This window comes from Nicotiana tomentosiformis, chromosome 5 (assembly GCF_000390325.3).
Source record: "Nicotiana tomentosiformis chromosome 5, ASM39032v3, whole genome shotgun sequence".
Classification (NCBI taxonomy): Eukaryota; Viridiplantae; Streptophyta; class Magnoliopsida; order Solanales; family Solanaceae; genus Nicotiana; species Nicotiana tomentosiformis.
The window spans coordinates 1,327,765-1,347,870 of record NC_090816.1 but is presented as its reverse complement, the minus strand read 5'-3'; the positions used below and the strand labels follow the sequence as shown (position 1 = coordinate 1,347,870).

Below are 20,106 nucleotides of genomic sequence, written 5' to 3'. Positions count from 1 at the left end.
TATAACAATAATAACAACAATAATAGAAATAAAACAAGTATTGATTTTCAATAGTTAAAGCCAACTCAGCAGTCATAACTAATTATTATTTCAATCAGTTTCTGTTGCGGCGTGCAACCCGATCCCCATATATCTTTCTAATCAATTCGGTTGTGGCGTGCAACCCACTCCTCCAATATATTCATTTCAATCAATTCTGTAGCGGCATGCAACCTGCTTCTCCAATATATTCACTTTCATTTCCGTTGCGGCGTGCAACCCGCTCCTCCAATATATTCATTTACCAATTCTTATAAAAGAAATTACTCCAATAAATGCAATAATTAATATAAAATTATAAGACAACAAGCATACAATAATTATGATTTATTAGAAATAAGTGATAATAAGTAGCAATTAATTGTGAAAATTAAGGATGTAATAGGCATTTTAATAATTAGTATGCTAAACGTCAAGTGAAAATTAAGTCACATAAATCAAATAATCATGTAGCAATTATAGCATGGATTCAAGGCATGATATTGAGCAAAGAACATGAGAGAAATAATTAATATAATAATTAATTCATCATTTAAAACGATTTATGATTTTTCAAATAATTATGCAAACAATTAATTTGACGACGTATAGACACTCGTCACCTAGCCTATATGTCGTTCACATGCATTTCACATAACAAATAATTTAAGAGTTATATTCCCTCAAGTCAAGGTTAACCACGACACTTACCTCGTGTAACGACCCGGCCAGTCATTTTGACAATTTAAGTCTCGTTCGGCAACATATGGCCTTGAGCAGCTTCGTATTATATGTATTGACTTCCGTGCATGGTTAAATTAAGTTACCAGATGATTCAGAGTGTTTTGGGATGCTTAGTCCCTTAAACGGAAGCTTAAGTCTTAGGATTTTTGACCGTAGTCAGAACTACACGTTGTTGATTTCAGACTCCTCCGGTAGAGCCAACAACCATTCAGTGAATTGTCTTGTGTTACTAAGTTTCAAGACGTTCACTGAATCCTTCACGATGTTTTGGCAACGTACTTTTTTTCTTACTGTAGCATAGGCCTTCGCCACTTCAAACGGGCGCTTCGCCCCTCTTTTTTTTGAATTAGAAAGAGCGGGGTCTTACTTATTCAGGGGGGATGAAAGACAAATAAAGGGATCAGGGGGCTTTATGATCGGAGAAAGAGAAGGGGCGTGGTTGGTGTGTCACTGGGTCGGTGGGGGAACCGTAAAGATCTGGCACTCCCCCATACAAGTAATGTCACCATATCTGAAAAGCGAAGATAATGGCTGCAAGCTGTGTTAAGACGAATCCGAAATAGAGTTCTGTCAGTTCTGTTAGCTCCATTTGGTGATTTTGGACTTAGGGGCATGTCCGGACTGTGAATCTGAGGTATGTAGCTGATTTAGGATTGAAATGGCGAAAGTCGAATTTTTGGAGATTTTGACCGGAAGTGGACTTTTTGATATCGGGGTCGGAATGCGATTCCGAGAGTTGGAACATCTCTGTTATGTTATTTGGGACTTGGATGCAAAATTTAACGTCATTCCGGGTTGGTTTGGTAGGTTTTGGCGTCGTTTATAGAATTTGAAGTTTCAAGTTCTTTAAGTTTGAATTGGAGGGTGATTCGTGTTATTAGCATTGGTTGTTATGATTTAAGGGCTCGACTAAGTTTGTATGGTATTTTAGGACTTGCTGGTATGTTTGGTTGAGGTCCCGGAGGCCTCGGGTGTGTTTCAAATGCTTAACAGATTGAGTTTGGGACTTATGCAATAGCTGGAGCTGTTGCACCTGGGGTAATCGCACCTGCGCACTTTGGGCCGCAGGTGCGGCGCCGCATAAGTGTCCATGGAGACGCAGAAGTGGTTTTGGCCCTGTCCAACTGGGACCGCAGTTGCGGCCATAGATCCGCAGAAGCAGACGCGCAAAAGCAAAATAGGAGCGCAGATGCGGGCTCGCAGAAGTGGCCCTTGTTCGCAGATGCGGACTCAGTTCCCCTTAAGTGATTTTCGCACATGCAATGGGATTTTTGTAGGTGCGGTTGAAGGCTCGCAGGAGCGAGTTTACTGGGCAGAAAAGAGAAATTCGAGGGTTTGTTTCCCATTTCGATTTTGGGACATTGAGAGCTCGGAATTTGGCGATTTTTCGAGGGATTTTCAGAGGAAGCTTTGGGGTAAAGATTCCTAACTCGTTTTTGGTTGTATTCCATTAATATATAGTTGTTTTCTCCATTTAATTTTGGATTTGGGGTTGAAAATGGGGGACAAGTTCTTCAACCGATTTTCTGAGTTTTGATTGGGATTTAAACATCAGATTTGGATAACTTTGGTACGAGTGAACTCGTGAGTAAATGGGTGTTCGTATTTTGTGACTTTTACACGATTTTGAGATGTGGGCCCGGGTAGACTTTTTAGGACGGATTTCGGAATTTTTATTAAAATCTTGATTTCATTAATTAGATTAGCCTATTATAGTTGTATTTATGATATGTAATTGTTTTGGCTAGATTTGGGCCATTCGGAGTCGGATATTCGTGGGAAGGGCATTGTGACCGATTGATTGAGCTTGATTCGAGGTAAGTATCTTGCCTAAATTCGTGTGGGGGAACTACCCCTTAAGATTTGAGTCTTCTATGTTGATTGCAATCCGTGTACGCGAGGTGACGAGTGCGTGCTTGGACTTGTTTGTCGAAATTTGGTCTTTTGGTATTCTTAGGTCATTGTATTCACTGAGTATAAAGTTATTCTTGATATGGTTAAGTTCCTATTTACTAGTTTCACCTCTACATGCTTTGATTAGAATTAATTGCTTTAGGATTCACTCTTATTGCCTATTTGACTCTTATTTGACTTAACTGGAGATTTTACCCCTTCTATGGTCATGCTATCTTTCCACAACTGCCTATCTCTATTTGGAATTATTTGACTCGTGTTATCTTCCTTGTTGTTGAATTGTATATTGTGGGATCGTTGCTACATATTAGTTTTTACTTGTTGAGATGTTCTCTTTACGCTTAGAATTCCTTAATGTGGTTATTCCTTGTGAACAAGTTCTATCATTTCTTTGTGATTTAAAATTCTTGAGTTGATTTACTTGTCGTACCTTGTATTAGTGTTATTATTGCTGTTGTACTTGTTGTTCTTGCATATTTACTTTGGGACTACGGAACAGTATTCCGGGAGATCCCCCTGTCTTGCATATTTACTTTGGGACTACGGAACGGTATTCCGGGAGATCCCCCCGTCTTGCATATTTACTTTGGGACTATGGAACGGTATTCCGGGAGATCCCCATGTCTTGCATATTTACTTTGGGATTACGGAATGGTATTCTAGGAGATCCCCCTATATTGCATATTTACTTTTGGGACTACGAGACAGTATCTCGGGAGTGCCCTCTCTTGACATCTCTTTGTTATGGGGTTGCACGAGGTTTCTGCCATGCTACTATTACTATTGATATTTGCACATGCAGCGTGATAAGGGGGGATATATATATATATATATATATATATATATATATATATATGTGTGTGGGGGGGGGGAGGGGAGGGTAGGGGGTGGGCATGTGATGAGACAAGGTGGGAACATTATTATGCACGTGTGGCGAGACAAGGCGGGCATTTACTTTACTATTGCACACGTGGCGAGACAAGGTGGGCTATGTCAGAGATTGATTTGTGATGATTTGTGATAGCCTGGGGGCATTCCTGTTGTTGATATTTGTGTAGTGGTACACTTACCTGTGTGAGCTTTATCTTGTGAAAGTTGTGAGAAAACATTCTACGTGTTGTTCGTTCTTTTTCTTATGCTTACCAGCTGGTATGAACTATGTTAGGACACTTGTACAAGCATACACGTAATTTAGCACTCTTATCGGATAAGAGGTTTTCTTGATATTGTTGAGTATAAATGCACACCCTTGCCTACTTGCCTTCTATGTGAAAATGGCTCTATTTGGCACGCGAGTCATCAGTGCGGTTATGAGGTGTAATGAAGGCACATGATGCCAAGTGTTAGAGTTCAGGTATTGAGACTCGTGAGTTGTGAATTGTTCGAGGTTTGGTACCTCGTGGAGTTTGTTGACAAAAACCTGATGTGAAAGCGGTCGTTGTTGCTGAGTTATTATTTGTTCTTGTTTTATCTGTGATTTCGGATTCAGGTTGTGTTCCATTCACTCTTCAGTGTCATTTTTATGGTATTCCGCTGATACTTGTTGTTTCCCTTCTTATTGCTATTACTGTATTGTGAGCCATATTGCATAGTCTTTATGTAGATATCATATTTCTGCTATTCATATACTTATACTTGCTCAGTTTATTTAGACCAGTGGGTGTCTTGACTGTTCCTCGTCACTACTCCACCGAGGTTATTCTTGATACTTACAAGGCATAGCTGTGGTGTGCTCATTCTACACTTCTACATAGTTTTTTGTAGATCCAGGTATTTGTTCGTTAGTAGCTGTGCGGGTCGTTGCTGTGGAGACTCAAGGTAAACCTGCTACTGCGTTCGCAGGCTTCGGAGTCACCTTCAAGTTTTCGTTTGCACTGTTTATTCTTATTTCTGGACAGTTGTATTTTTAAAAGTTTTCTAGCAGACACTCTGTAGAGCTTATGACTTGTACTACCGATTTTTGGGAATTGTAAGCGATTTCTATTTCATATTGTTAGATATTATTTAAAGAATGTTGTTGTTTCAATTAATGTTAGGCTTACCTAGTCCCTGGAACTAGGTGACATCACGATACCCAAACGGAAGGGAAATTGGGTCGAGACACCTCGCTTTGCAAACAAATTTCAAGATTCCAATACACCTTTGCCTTGCGAATTCGTGTCTGAAAGCTTCAAATCTAGTCACAAACAATTCAATATACTCAATTCGAATCGTAGGAATTAATTCTATATGAAATTACTAATTTTTCGGATTAAAATCCAAAATTCATTTTAAAAATTGACAATGGGACCCACGTATCGAATCCTTAAAAAACTCACAAAATCCGAACACCCGTTCCGATACGAGTTCAACCATAAAAAAATTATTGAATTCCGACATTGGATTGCCTTCCAAATCCTCAATTAAAGTTTTGTTTGAAGATTTCTACCATTTTCAATCCAATCTTGACCCATTTGAACTCAACAATCTTCCCATAACCTTATTTGTACAAGCATGTATAACTAATACTCTCACATGTAAGAATCACACTCATAATCACCCATCGTTACCCAAACTCGAAATTGAAGAATAGGTGTTAGAACCTTACCTCTTGGGTGAAGATCTTGTGATAATTCCTTGTTGGATTTCAAAGCTTGAACAAGATTTTTGATGAACAAAGCACTTGAGCTTCTTTATCTCTCTAAAACACTCTTACTTCTCTCTAAAATCATCACATAATTACCCCAAAATAAGCCCCAAAGTCTATTTATCAAAATGGGGTTGGGTTATGAAAATAGAAAAATTAACCCTCCGAAATCGGGTCTGCGGTCGCATAATGGACCGCAGAATGGGTATGCGGGTCGCACAATGCACCGCAGAATTGGTGCCCAGAAATGGGCTTCTCTGGACAGGTATGCGACCAGTTTTGCGGTCGTATAACCACTTCTGCGATCGCATAATGGTTCTGCGATCGCAGATTTGGCCGCAGACTCGCATTTTACTAGCCTTTGGTAATTTGGTCATAACTTCTTGTAGGAGTGTTCAAATGACAAACGGTTTGAAGAGTTAGAAACTAGACTCAGATATATTTCATTTGATAGGTAGATCATCACACAATTCATTATATATAGGTAGATATGCTCGTTCAAAGTATGGTCTTGTACGTACCCATTTGAAACTTTAGTCTATTATGAAAATTTCCAACTTGACTTAGACTTAGGCTTCTCCTTAGACCGCACATCACTTATAATATGCCTCGTACACTTGTTATCATATCCAATTGGTATCCATAGTATTAATTTTCCTCAAATGAGAAGTAGAGTCTGCCCCCAAGCACATAACATAACTTATCTCTTCTTTCACCCATTTTAATTTCCCGAATTTTTACTAACTCCCAAAATTTTCAAAAATTTTGTCAGAGTTTCCTTTGGAACTGGGCCTATCCACCTACCAGAGAATCCCAGAAACCAATCCTAACAATACATACATAATTCAATCAACATAACAAAACATGAAAACAATACTAACAGTGACATTATAAGCAATATATTACTAGATAAGGAACGCCATTAACGTCAACTATTCAGGTGATACGTAACTCATAGCAGATAAGCTCTCAACATCTTCATAGAATACAGAAATAAACGTTTAAATTAAATATGATATTTTTGGGTCATCACATATGCATTGTGGTTGAGTCAAAGCATGCAGGTGGAATTTGTTTATTGTGAACATTTGCCTATTTAATTAAGATATTCCTGCTTAAGTTTATTATTGATTATTTGATTATTATTCGTGAAATTGTTATTCATTTAATTATTGTTGAATATTTTGGAAGATGAAGTCGGTATTCTGGTATTGAATTGATTGATAAGTGTATATTCCCGCATTTAAATACTCTTCCAAATTTATATTATTATTTTCATGATAAGGAAGAGTGTAAAAGCACGAAGGGTGATGCCGTGCCATTTGTATTATTTATAATATTATTGTCATGGTAAGGAAGAATGTAAAAGCACGAATGGTGTTGCTGTGCTATTTGTGAGTGTAAAAGCACGAAGGGTAATGTCGTGTCATTTTTAGAGAGTGTAAAAGCACGAAGGGTGATGCCGTGTCATTTTCAAAGAGTGTAAAAATACGGAGGGTGATGCCGTGCCAAATGAGAGTAAAAGCACGAAGGGTGGTACCGCGCCATTTTCATATCATCAGTTGCTCATTTTATTGTTGAGGAATTATAATTCTCCTGCTGAAATTATTATATCAACTCCCTTCGCATGTTCCCTCCCAAATTTATAAAGTGTTAATTTATTATTTTATTGTTGCTTCGTATTTGTATATACTTGTATAGGTTGTTTACGTACGTGTCCTGTCATAGCCTCGTCACTACTTCATCGAGGTTAGGCTCGACACTTACAGAGTATATAGGGTCGGGTGTACTCATACTATACTCTGCACTTCTTGTGCAGATTTTGGAGTTGGTCCCAGCGGCGTACCATAGACTTGTCCGGATTCAACTACCCAGAGGAGACTTGAGGTATAATTGCACAGCGTCCGCAATTCTGAAGTCCCTTCTATCTTTTCTTAGTTGTGTATTATCTTTCAAACAACCTGAATTTTATTCTGACCTTTATCTGTATTATCCTAGTAGCTCGTGCTCTTGTGACACCACATTCGGGGATGTATTTTGATAATTCGGTATTTATGGTCTTCCGCACTTTATTTCATTAATTGACTTCTATTTAATTTAAACCGCGTAAAAATGGTTAAGATTATTTTTAACGTTGGCTTGCCTAGCAAGTGAAATGTTTGACGCCATCATGATTCTGAAGGTGAGAATTTCGGGTCGTGACAACAAGTTATACTAAAATTATAATGTGCAAATTATAAGAAGAAGATTAAATAAATACGAGATTATTTAATGAATTTTTTTCACGGTTTATGTTTAACATCTAATTTCCTGTGTCCATCATACTGAGAATTGACAAAGACATTACTTGCATATTAATGTCCAGAAGAAATAGGACAATATACGTACACACACACACACATATATATATATAGCAATAAAGTTACCATATATAATTGACATTATGATTAATTCAAGTGGCAAGCTAATAAATATCAACAGTATATGGTAACTTTATTCTATATTTGACTATGTTAGTCAAATATATATATATATATATATATATATATATATATATATATATATATATATATATATATATATATATATATATATATATATATAAATTTTAATTAAAATAAAAAAAATTATCTTTTGTTATCATGTTATCATACTTAATTCGGTTAATGATCATATGCAATCATATTAGGAACTTTTGTTATCTTAATTCAAATTATTTAAACACGACTTCGCCTCTGGCAAAAAAAAAAAAAAAAAATCCATATAACTATAAAACTCTTTTACATTTAAAATCTTATAATTATAGTTCTTTAAAATCATATAATTATAGCTCTTTAAAACACTATAGCTAAATTTGAATAAAGCGAATTTCTTTTAAAATAAATGTAATATATAGAGTACATGTCTATGTTTATCCAGATAACAAAAAAAGGTTTAAAAGTTGATAAAAATTTACTTACATATATAATGAAGTAAACCTACATGCTGGAGAAAGAAACATTACAAAAATCAATCAATATTCAAAACAATTTTTTTTTAATTTTTGAAAAATATTTGTTTGAAGAGTCACTTTGTATAAATGGACATCAAACAAATAATAAAACTTTGGCTATACAATTACTATCATTAATTTCTATTTAACACCTTCTTGGAATTGAAGGGTATAAGCCGAAACCTCTTCATTTAGCTGTAGTCAAACCAACATTGCAAGTGTATAGTATTTTTTCATTGAAGAATATTAGTTTTGAATTATTAGATTATATGAAAGATTTTTTTTCTCGAATTCAACAAGAGGGATATTGGTTCTAATTGATAGTTTCTATATCGATTTTCAAGTGTAATAAAAAGTATATTTAAAAAACATTGGTATGGCGTGAAATAGTTATTTTAAAAATGTAAAGAAATTATTTCGAAATGGGATTATTTTATAAATTATAATATAATTTTTAAAATAAAAGGTATGATTTTTTAAATTTTAGTAGAGAGTTTTTAAAATAATTATAATAGAAGTCATATCATGGATAAAATCAAGAAACCGAAATCTTATGGATTATTACATAAATATCTGGCTATATTTATTATTTACTTTTTATAGCTAATATACATAGATGATATACCGACAATACACGATTATACACCTGTTATATATGAATTACCTATAAATTACACATCCTCAACTTTTAAATTTACGTGATTGGGTGAGCACCTGTTTAGGTTGATAAGATAAAGCCAAAAGAAAAATATGACAGAATTTCAACCAAAGACTCTATATATATATATATATATATATATATATTATAAGTTCTGAATTTATAAATAAAGTTTTTAAATTTGAATTAAAATAAAAAAATTATCTTTTGTTATCATATTATCATACTTAATTCGGTTAATGATCATATGCAATCATATTAGGAACTTTTGTTATCTTAATTCAAATTATTTAAACACTACTTCGCCTCTAGCAAAAAAGAAAATAAAATACTCCATATAACTATAAAACTCTTTTACATTTAAAATCTTATAATTATAGTTCTTTAAAATCATATAATTATAGCTCTTTAAAATACTATAACTAGATTTGAATAAAGCGAATTTCTTTTAAAATAAATATAATATATAGGGTACACGTCTATGTTTATCCAGATAACCAAAAAAAGTTTAAAAGTTGATAAAAACTTACTTACATATATAATGAAGTAAACCTACATGCTAGAGAAAGAAACAATACAAAAATCAGTCAATATTCAAAATAAGTTATTTTTTTTTCTTTTTGAAAAATATTTGTTTGAAGAGTCACTTTGTATAAATGGACATCAAACAAATAACAAAACTTTGGCTATACAATTGCTATCATTAATTTCTATTTAACACCTTCTTGGAATTGAAGGGTATAAGCCGAAACCTCTACATTTAGCTGTAGTCAAACCAACATTGTAAGGGTATAATATTTTTTCGTTGAAGAATATTAGTTTTGAATCATTAGATTATATGAAAGATTGTTTTTCTCGAATTCAACAAGAAGGATATTGGTTCTAATTGATAGTTTCTATAGCGATTTTTAAGTGTAACAAAAAGTATATTTAAAAATAATTGGTATGACGTGAAATAGTTATTTTAAAAATGTAAACAAATTACTTCGAATTGGGATTATTTTTTAAATTATAATATAATTTTTAAAATAAAAGTAAGATATTTTTAAATTTTACTAGAGAGTTTTTTAAATAATTATAATAGAAGTCATATCATGGATAAAATCAAGAAACTGGAATCTTATGGATTATTACATAAATATCCGGCTAGATTTATTGTTTACTTTTTATAGCTAATATACATAGATGATATGCCGACAATACACCTGTTATATATGAATAATATATAAATTACATATCCTCAACTTTTAAATTTACGTGATTGGGTGAGCACCTGTTTAGGTTGATAAGATAAAGCCAAAAGAAAAATATGACAGAATTTCAACCATAGACTAAATATATATATATATATATATATATATATATATATATATATATATTATGTAGATAATTTCTATTAAAACTCATCCTTTTATTACGAAATAAATTAATTTTTTGTAACAAAAGAAAGAAAGACATAAAAAATAAGATAAAAGAAAATAAATATAAAAAAAATGTATGAAAAATCTAAAAATCAGAAATAAGAGACGACAATGAATTTCTTCTTCTGTTTCATCTTTTTGAGTGTAAATAATTTCGAAGACGATCTCATCAATTTCAAATATTTATTTTAACTCAAATACATAGATTATAAGATAAGGATATCTTAGAATATTTCTTTTATTTACATTGTGTGTCATTTTTAAAAAAATCACCATTACTAACAAACTGATATGATATTCGAATTTGAATTTAAATGCAATTTAAGTAGTTTGCATTGAGGTTAAGCCAAGTATGGTGTCGAGAAAAAACTACTTGACAATTTTAAGACAATATATGCAATGTTATATAATAACAATCAATTAATCTAATATTTAATGATTCAAAGAACCAAAAATCTGTATATATAGTGTCACGGCCCCAAATTCCCTCCGTAGAAGGTTGTGATGGCACCTAGTCTCTAAGACTAGGTAAGCCTATCAATGCGGAATAATAATAGATATCTGAAATAAATAAACTACAATTCAAACAATTACAACTCCCAAAACCCGATAGAAATAAGTCACAAGCTTCTAAGAATTTATCCTCAATGTCTCTATATATATATATCAAGGTCTAAAAAAAATAAGGAAGCAACATGATAATGATAGAAGGGGACTCCGGAGTGTGCGGACGCTGGCAAATATACCTCGAAGTCTCCGTACACCGGCAACTCACTGATGTCTGGGCTGGTAAGATGTACCTGGATCTGCATAAAATGATGTATAGAAGCATAGTATGAGTACACCACAACGGTACCCAGTAAGTGCCAAGCCTAACCTCGGTAGAGTAGTGACGAGGTCATATCAGGCCCTACTGGAAAAATAAATAATGGCATGGTAAAATGTTTAACAATATAATAAGATAAAATGACAATAAAAATGAGTCAAGTAGTATGTCACTATTTAATTATACCAAATAATGATAATTAATACCTCGTAGAAATAAAATAAAATTCTTTTTAACTATAAGAAAATCACAACAATAATCAAAGGCAACTGCGGCCATAAATCAATATCAACAAGGGCACCCTCGAGGTACCGCCTCGTAGTCCCAAATCATAAATAAATTCACAATATCTCATTTTATTATATCACCGCGAGAGCCTTCACAATTTATTTAAAGAAAATATTATTTTTCGAAATAACATCCCGCGTTTTAGCCACCCTTATCACACCGCATGACTTCTAGTAGTTCCCCTACTAGCCACGCGTATCAAGCCACCCTTATCTCACCACATGGGTTTCAATACCCAGACCTTATACCGCCGCATACGTATCAATATCACAATATATCACAATTTGTACCTCAAGTGCCCAAAAATTTTAATTTGCCAAAATAAATCAACAACAATATTTTTTTCATAATAAAGAGCTCACGGCTCATGCCAAAATAATTCAACAATAATATTTTTCCATAAGAAAGAGCTCACGGCTCATGCCAAAATAATTCAACAATAATATTTTTCCATAATAAAGAGCCCACGGCTCTATCACAATGAGTACGAAATCTCACAAAAATATTCGGGAATAAATAACTCAATAAAATAGTATTTCAAAATTTTAGTACGTTGCTTCAATACCAAATTTAAAATATCAAATAATTCATATTAAAAATAATTAATTTTAAAGAAAATCAACCTTCAATAATGCACAGAATAAAAGAAACCAAGTTTCAACTAAACAGGTAAAATAATTAGCATGAAAAGGTTAAGCAAATTTAAAATATAAACATTTAAATCAATGATGAAGGATATAACAAGGTAAAATTATTTAATTAATATATAACAACGATCTACACAATTTAAAGACATAATCTTTCACATTTAGCCCGTGTACATACTCGTTACCTCATGTACACGATTTTCAATACATTTTAATTTATCACATCAATACCAATCCTAGGAAAAATTTCCCCCACACAAGGTTAAACAAGTCACTTACCTCGACTTGCTCCAATTTAACCAAGTAGTATACCTTTTTCTCGACTTTTCGACTCTGATTGACTCGTATCAAATCATAATTAATTCGATACAATCAATAAAAATTATAGAATCAATTCCATAAGAAAATACTACATTTTAAAATAAAATCCGAGATTAACTCAAAAATTATCCGTGGGACCCCCGTCTCGAAATTCGGTGAAAGTTACGAAATATGAACGCCTGTTCAACCACGAGCCTAACCATACCAAAATGACTAAATTCCAATAACAATTCAACCCTCAAATCCTCAAATCTATCCAAGAAGGTTTTTAAAAATTTCCAACTTAAATCACCAATTAACTAATAAAAACAGTGATGGATTTGGGTAATCTAACCAAAATTGAGTTAAGAACACTTATCCTGATATTTTCTCTGAAAATCTCCCAAAATTCGCCTCAATCCGAGCTCCAAATCGTTATAAATGGAGTCTCATTTTCAGAACTTAAACTCTTTGCCTAGGCTTTTTCTTCTATGCGATCGCGGCCAAAGGCACGCGATCGCGAAGAACAAAATAAGGTTACCCAGAATTAAGCTTCTGCGATCGCGGATAACTTTACGCGATCGCAAAACACAACATTCCTAGACCTACGCGATCGCTGACGCATCCACGCGATCGCAAAGGGTTAAGCGCGTGGACCAAGTTCTGCCTCGTTTCCTCTTCACAAACGCGGTCTTAGCCACGCGTTCGCATAACACAACTTGCCAAACCTACGCGATCGCGCACTCGCCCACGCTTAGCACAAATTTTCAGCTTCCCAATTAACCCTACGCGATCGTATACCTTCTCACACGATCGCGTAGAAGAAAACCAGAACCTGCAGAAATCAGAACTTCAGCTATCAAGCCAAGTCCAAAAATGATCCATTAGGCATCCGAAACTCACCCGAGCCCCTCGGAACCTCAACCAAATATACCAACAAGTCCTAATACATCATACGAATTTAGTCGAGTCTTCAAATCACATCCAACAACACTAAAAACACGAATCACACATAAATTCAAGCCTAATGAACTTTGAAACTTTCAATTTCTACAAACGACGCCGGAACATACAAATCAAGTCCGATTGACCTCAAATTTTGCATGCAAGTCATAAATGACATAACGGAGCTACAAAAATTTTCGGAATTGGATTCCGACCCCGATATCATAAAGTCAACTCCCCGGTCAAACTTCCAAACTTAAATTCCTATTTTAACCATTTCAAACTTAATTTAACTACGGGCTTCAAAATAAAATTTCGAACACGCTCCTAAGTCCAAAATCACCATACGGAGCTATTAGAATTATCAAAATTCTATTCCGGGATTATTTTCTCAAAATGTTGACCGAAGTCAAACTTAGCATTTTAAGGCCAACTCAAGGAACCAAGTGTTCCGATTTCAACCCGAACACTTTCAAATTTCGAACCAACCATCCCCGCAAATCATAAATTTATAAAAGTACATACGGAGAGTTTTATTTAGGGGAATGGGGTTCTAAAAGTAAAAATGACCGGTTGGGTCATTATATAAAGGGGAATTCAAAATTCAAAATCCGTGGCTAGAGATATCGACAAAATGGAGTCATACTAAAATAAATTTTTACCGGCCAAAGAATCATTTAAATGTTTAAATAGCCGATTAAAGTGAATTTTAAATTAAGGATAATATCTTCACATGCATCATTATAAATATAATCATTATTGAAATGTATACTATAGTGTTTTAGAAATTGAAATTTCAAAACAGAAATATTTTTTTAAACATAATAGCATACCAAATAAGAATTCAAGTCGTAGTAAAAGAGTCACGTCGTAATCAAAGAATCGTCATATTGTGCTAACCTTTATGCTTTGCCATAGCTCATAAATACGAGTTATTATTTCGCTTTATGACTATTTTTAGGTTTCAATGATACCAATAAAAATGATACAAAAATAAAATTATCACTACGAGATTTGAGAAAATGTTAGCCCTTTTACATGTAATGTTTCTTTGTTAATATCTAATGATTATCTATAATTATCTAGAAGATTTAAATTTTAATGATATTTATATATAATTCAAATAACTCAAATATTTAACATGGTTAATGTCAAATATCAAAATGGAGTCATACTAGGAAAAAAAATCATTTGCTAAAGAATATTTTAAATTTTAGATAGCCGACTAAAAGGAGTTTTGAATTAAGGATAATATTTCACTTACATTATTATAAAAATAATTATTATTGAAAAATAAAGTTTTAGAAACTAAAATTTTAAAATAGAAATATATTTTGAAAAATATCAACACACCAAATAAGAGTTCAAGTAATAATAAAAGAATCAAGTCGTATCCAAAGAGTCCTTAATAGTCTCAATCTTTGATTCTGTTTGCCATAAATATCAGTATTATTTTGCTCTCTCGCTATTTTTTGGATCCAATGACAACGACGAGAATGGTACCAAAAAAATAAAATAAAATTATAACTAGAAGATTTGAGAAATGTTTAATCATTTTCATGTAGTGTTTCTTAATTAATATCCAATGATTATCTATATTTATCGAGAAGGTTTGAATTTTAAAATTATTTATATATAATTCAAATAACTTAAATATTTAACATGGGGACGCGGATGCTAATACCGGTTAGTAGATTAAAACGATGACTAGACAACAAAAAGACATTGACTCGCAAGTCAAGCACACGGTATCAATTACTCCTTTAGTTAGTACAAACTTAGTAGCGTAGGACCAATTATTTAGAGGAATAGTTATCCTTCTTTTCATACAGCAATTTGAAATAGTATCAAAAGAATATATATTTTTTTCGTTTTATTAATTATTCGCCTAACATTGTTTGATGGAAGATGAAATTTAAGGTGTTAACCACTTACTGCATCCGTTTCAATTTACGTGAAACACTTTTCTTATTAGTCCGTTCAAAAAATAATGACATATTTTTATAATTAGAAATAATTAAACTTTAAATTTTTTATTTTACCATTTTACCCTTAATAAAAAGTTTTTATAATATGACCCCATAAAATTTTTATCCCTTAAGTTTTTATGACCACAAACTTCAAAATTCTCCTTCTTTTTTCGTTAAACTCTATGCGAGTCAAACTAACTCATTTAAATTAAAATAGAGGAAGTATATATTAGTAATGATGGAAAACAATATTAAGTAGTGAACGGTGATTAACAAAAAGCAAACATCACATTAAAATTAAACTGTAATAGTTTAATTAATTTAATTTTTTTTAAAATTGTGAAATTTGAACAAAATTATATTTCATTTTGAACCCATAACGTCATAAGTGTAATGGATTCATTGATAAAAACTTCTAGGCCGAACCCAACAACAACAACGATTCAGGCAAAGGTTTATTGGAATCTTGAATTTTGTTGCAAAGTGAGGTAAGTGTCGTGGTTAACCTTGATTTGAGGGAATAAAACCCTTAAATTATTTATTAAGTGAAATTCATGTTTAATGACGTATAGGCGAGGTGACGAGTGCCTATACGTCGTCAAATTGATTTTTTGCATAATTATATGAAAATCATACATTATTTTAAATTATGAATTAATTATTACATTAATTATTTCTCTCTAATTCCCTGTTCAATATTATGTCTTAAATCCATGCTATAATTGCTACATGCTTATTTGAATTATCTGTCGTAATTGCTACTTGACATTTAGCATATTATATATTAAATTGTCTATTTTCTCCCTGATTTCCTCAATTAATTGCTACTTGTCATTACTTGTTTCCTAAATAAATCATAATAATTGTATGTTTTGTTGCCTAATAATTTCTTATTAAATGTGGTATCTATTGGAGTATTTTTACATTTAAGAGTTGTTTACTTATATTGTTGGAGCGGGTTGCACGTCGCAACAGATTTATTTTAAGTTTATATTGTTGGAGCGGGTTGCACGCCGCAACGGAATTTAATTGAAAGATTATATTATTGGATCGGGTTGCACGCCGCAACGGATTTTGTTTTAAGTTTATATTGTTGGAGCGGGTTGCACGCCGCAACGGAAATAAATTGAGAGATTATGACTGCTGAATTGAATTCAATTTTTGATATGATTTAACGGTCTTACTTATATTCCTGTTATTATTATTATTATTAATGCGTACATGTTAATATAAGCGATCTGCCTTAGTCTCGTCACTACTTCGTCGAGGTTAGGCTCGACACTTACAGAGTACATGGGGTCGGTTGTACTCATACTACACTTTTTACTTTTCGTGTAGATTCTCGAGTTGGTCACAGCGGCGTACAGTATATTTACTCGGATTCAGCTATTCGTAGGAGACTTGAGGTATGACTACATGGCGTTCGCATTTCTAAAGTCTCATTCCACTTTATCGTACCTGTGTATTTCTTTCAGACAGATTTATTGTCATTCAGACCTTTATTTGTATTATTCTAGTAGCTCGTGCAGTTGTGACACTAGTTCTGGGATGATATTTAGATATTGCTATTATTATGGATTATTCACTCTATTTCAAACTTTATTTCTGCATTTGTTTCTTTGTTATCAATTAATTTAAAATTGTTTAATTGGCTAATATTATTCTAACGTTGGCTTGCCTAGCAAGTGAAATGTTAGGCGTCATCACGGTCCTGAAGGTGAGAATTTTGGATCGTGACAAGTTGGTATCAGAGCACTAGGTTACATAGGTCTCACGAGTCACGGATAAGCTTAGTAGAGTCTGAAGGATCGGTACGGAGACGTCTGTACTTATCTCTCAGAGGCTATGAAGTTTAGGAACAATATCACTTCTTTCTTATTCTGTCGTGCGATTTTATTCTGTCATCGATGATTGAACCATTCTATTCTTATTCTCTCGAAGATAGCGAGAACACGTAATACATCTATCGACGGACAAGGGCTAGAGCCCCCGATGGCAACTATGACCATGGGTAGAGGTCGAGGCCGAGTTCGAGCTAGAGGCCGAGGTAGAGGCAGAGGTAGAGCTCAATCTAGAGCTTGAGAAGTAGCACATGTTGTAGAACCTCAGGTGGATCTTTAGGAGGAGGTTCTAGTTTAGACTGTACCGGTTGGACCAGTTCAAGTTCCGGAAGGATTCATAGCTACTCTAGTGCTTCAGGACGCTCTAGTCTGTTTGGTGAGTTATATGGAGGGCGTGGCTCAGAATGGTACATTTCCAGTGGCACCAACCGTCTCATAGGCTGGGGGAGGAGCACAGAATCCCACTACACCCGCTTCGGAGAAGATGACTCCCCAGTATCAGGCTCCAGCAGCCCCGCTAGTTGGGGTAGTTCAGCCAGTTGTTGTGGCACAGGCCGGTGATAGGCCTGCCATTTCTTATGAGGCTTTACTGAGGTTGGACAAGTTTACTAAGTTCTTCCCAGTTCACTTCAGTGGTACCCCTTCTGAGGACCCATATCTTGATCACTGCCATGACGTGTTGCGGAACATGGGTATAGTTAAAATCAATGGGGAAGATTTTGCAGTATTTTAGATGATGGGTTCCGCCAAGAGGTGGTGGAGAGATTATATGTTAACCAAACCAACTGGGTCACCTACACTGACTTAGGAGCAGTTCTCGCGACTATTTTTAGAGAAGTTCTTTCCTATCACATTGAGAGATGCTGCAGGTAATTTGAGTGTCTCCAGCAGGGCAGTATGATTGTTACCCAGTACGAGATCCATTTTGTGGATCTAGCCCATCATGCTCTCCTTTTACTTCCTACTAAAGGGGAGAGAGTGAGTAGGTTGATTGATGGACCCACTCACCCTATCAGGCTTCAGATGGCCAAGGAGACCGAAAGTGAGATTTTCTTTCCGGCGGCTGCTAATGTTGCTAGGAGGATCGAGACGGTTCTTGCACAGGAGAGAGGGCAGGGGTCTGATAAGAGGCCTCATCATTCCGGTAATTTCATTGGCGCCTCATCTGGAGGCAGGGGTACTTATGGTAGGGGTCATCCTCGTAGGCCATTTTATTCAGCACATCAAGCATCTCGCAGTGCTTCAGGGAGTCATGGTCCTATTATGCCTTATTCTGGGAAGCCGACATTTAGTGCACATCCAGCTCTTATCAATGCACCACCGCTCTAGAGTCACTACACTGGTTATCCGTCCCGTTCGGGTCAGCTTCAGCTTCAGCAGCCACAACAACAGGATTGGTATTTTGAGTGTGGGAACATCAGTCACATCAGAAGGTATTGCCCTAGGTTGTCGAGCAACGGATCTCAGCAGGATTCTCATGCCATCATACCCGCACCGGTTGCTCCACCGCCCTCCCGGCCAGCTAGGGGCAGGGGTCAGACCGCTAGAGGTGGATGTCAGGTTGATAGAGGTGGAGGCCAGCCAGTTAGAGGCTGTCCTGCAGATTTAGCTCCGAGTGGTGGGGCCCAGCCCCTATTCTATGCTTTCCCTGCTAGGCCGGAGGCCGAGTCATCCAACACAGTGACCACAAGTATTGTTCCAGTTTGCCATAGAGATGCTTGCCCTCTTTCATAGGCAATCACGCACTGTGTAGTAGATGTTAATTAAAGAGCAGAATTTCATCCACCCTATTAAGTATCTCAAATCTAAAGCCTATAGGATCCTGTAAAAGGCAAAGATCACTAAGTTCAGTACATAGGAACGATATGCTCTTATGATATAACTATCAGTACAACCAAAAAAAGGGCAGCCCGGTGTACTAACTCCCGCTATGTACGGAATCCAGGGAAAGATCGGACCACAAAATTCTATTGTACGCAGTCTTACCATGCATTTCTGCAAGAGGCTGTTTTCACAACCAAATAAATTTAAGAAAAAAAATCAAGTAAACAAGCCATAAGAGTTCCATTTAAATACCTTGTCCATGTTTCCATCGCGATTATTGGATCCATTTGGATCTGCACCAACAAGCTTGGCAATTAAACATTTATTTCCTAGATCCGGGACAAAAATGATAACAGTTTTCTGAAAATCTAAGACAATCCCATCATCGTCGGACAACAGACCATCATCCAGAATGGAGATAATATTAGCAAAAGCAGATTGATGTGCCAAATGTAGGTTAAAAACCAATATGACACTTTAGGGTCTAGTCAAAATTGCGTTCTTCAGCAAGAGACCGGGTTCATTCCTACAAGTGCATCTGAACCAAATAATCAGATGTTAATAGCCTAAGAAGCTAAATCAAATAATAAACATGATTACAGAAATATAGTCAAAAATTACTATAATAGCCTCATTTGTTCCGGATTTTTTCGACTATTATAGCGAAATGCTATTATCGAGAACACGTATTATAACATAGCATAAAAATTGATTCTAAAAAAAAATTGACTTTTATAGTGAATAATTATTATATAGCGATGTTGTTATAGAGAGGTCTGACTGTATATCCTACCTGAGAAAAGAGCTTGGGCTAGTGCAGGTAGACAAATCGACTTCAACCAATATTGTTGTCCCATCATCTGCAACTGAGTACTTTGAAAGGTCATCAAGCTGTCTTTGACCTATACTTGTTAGTCCTATGTAAAGGAAAGATGTAACTTGTTGACAATGCTTGTCCTTGAGATGATCATGATCGGCATCAATGCACTTGAACGGAGCCTTTGCGACTGTTTGGACTGGTGTAACTTGTTCAGCCAATTTAATTCGCATTTTGGAAAGCTTAGCCTTAGACATGTACCTAGCGGTCTTGAC

General features: G+C 34.7%; 1 long non-coding RNA gene across 1 annotated transcript; it reads left to right on the top strand.

Annotated features, from left to right (window-relative positions):
- Nucleotides 1-1,405: 1,405 nt before the first annotated feature.
- LOC138891745 (uncharacterized) lies at nucleotides 1,406-4,640 on the top strand. The gene is made up of 3 exons (XR_011408068.1): nucleotides 1,406-2,177; nucleotides 2,511-2,579; nucleotides 4,441-4,640. It is a non-coding gene; the product is annotated as an uncharacterized lncRNA (long non-coding RNA).
- Nucleotides 4,641-20,106: the final 15,466 nt, after the last annotated feature.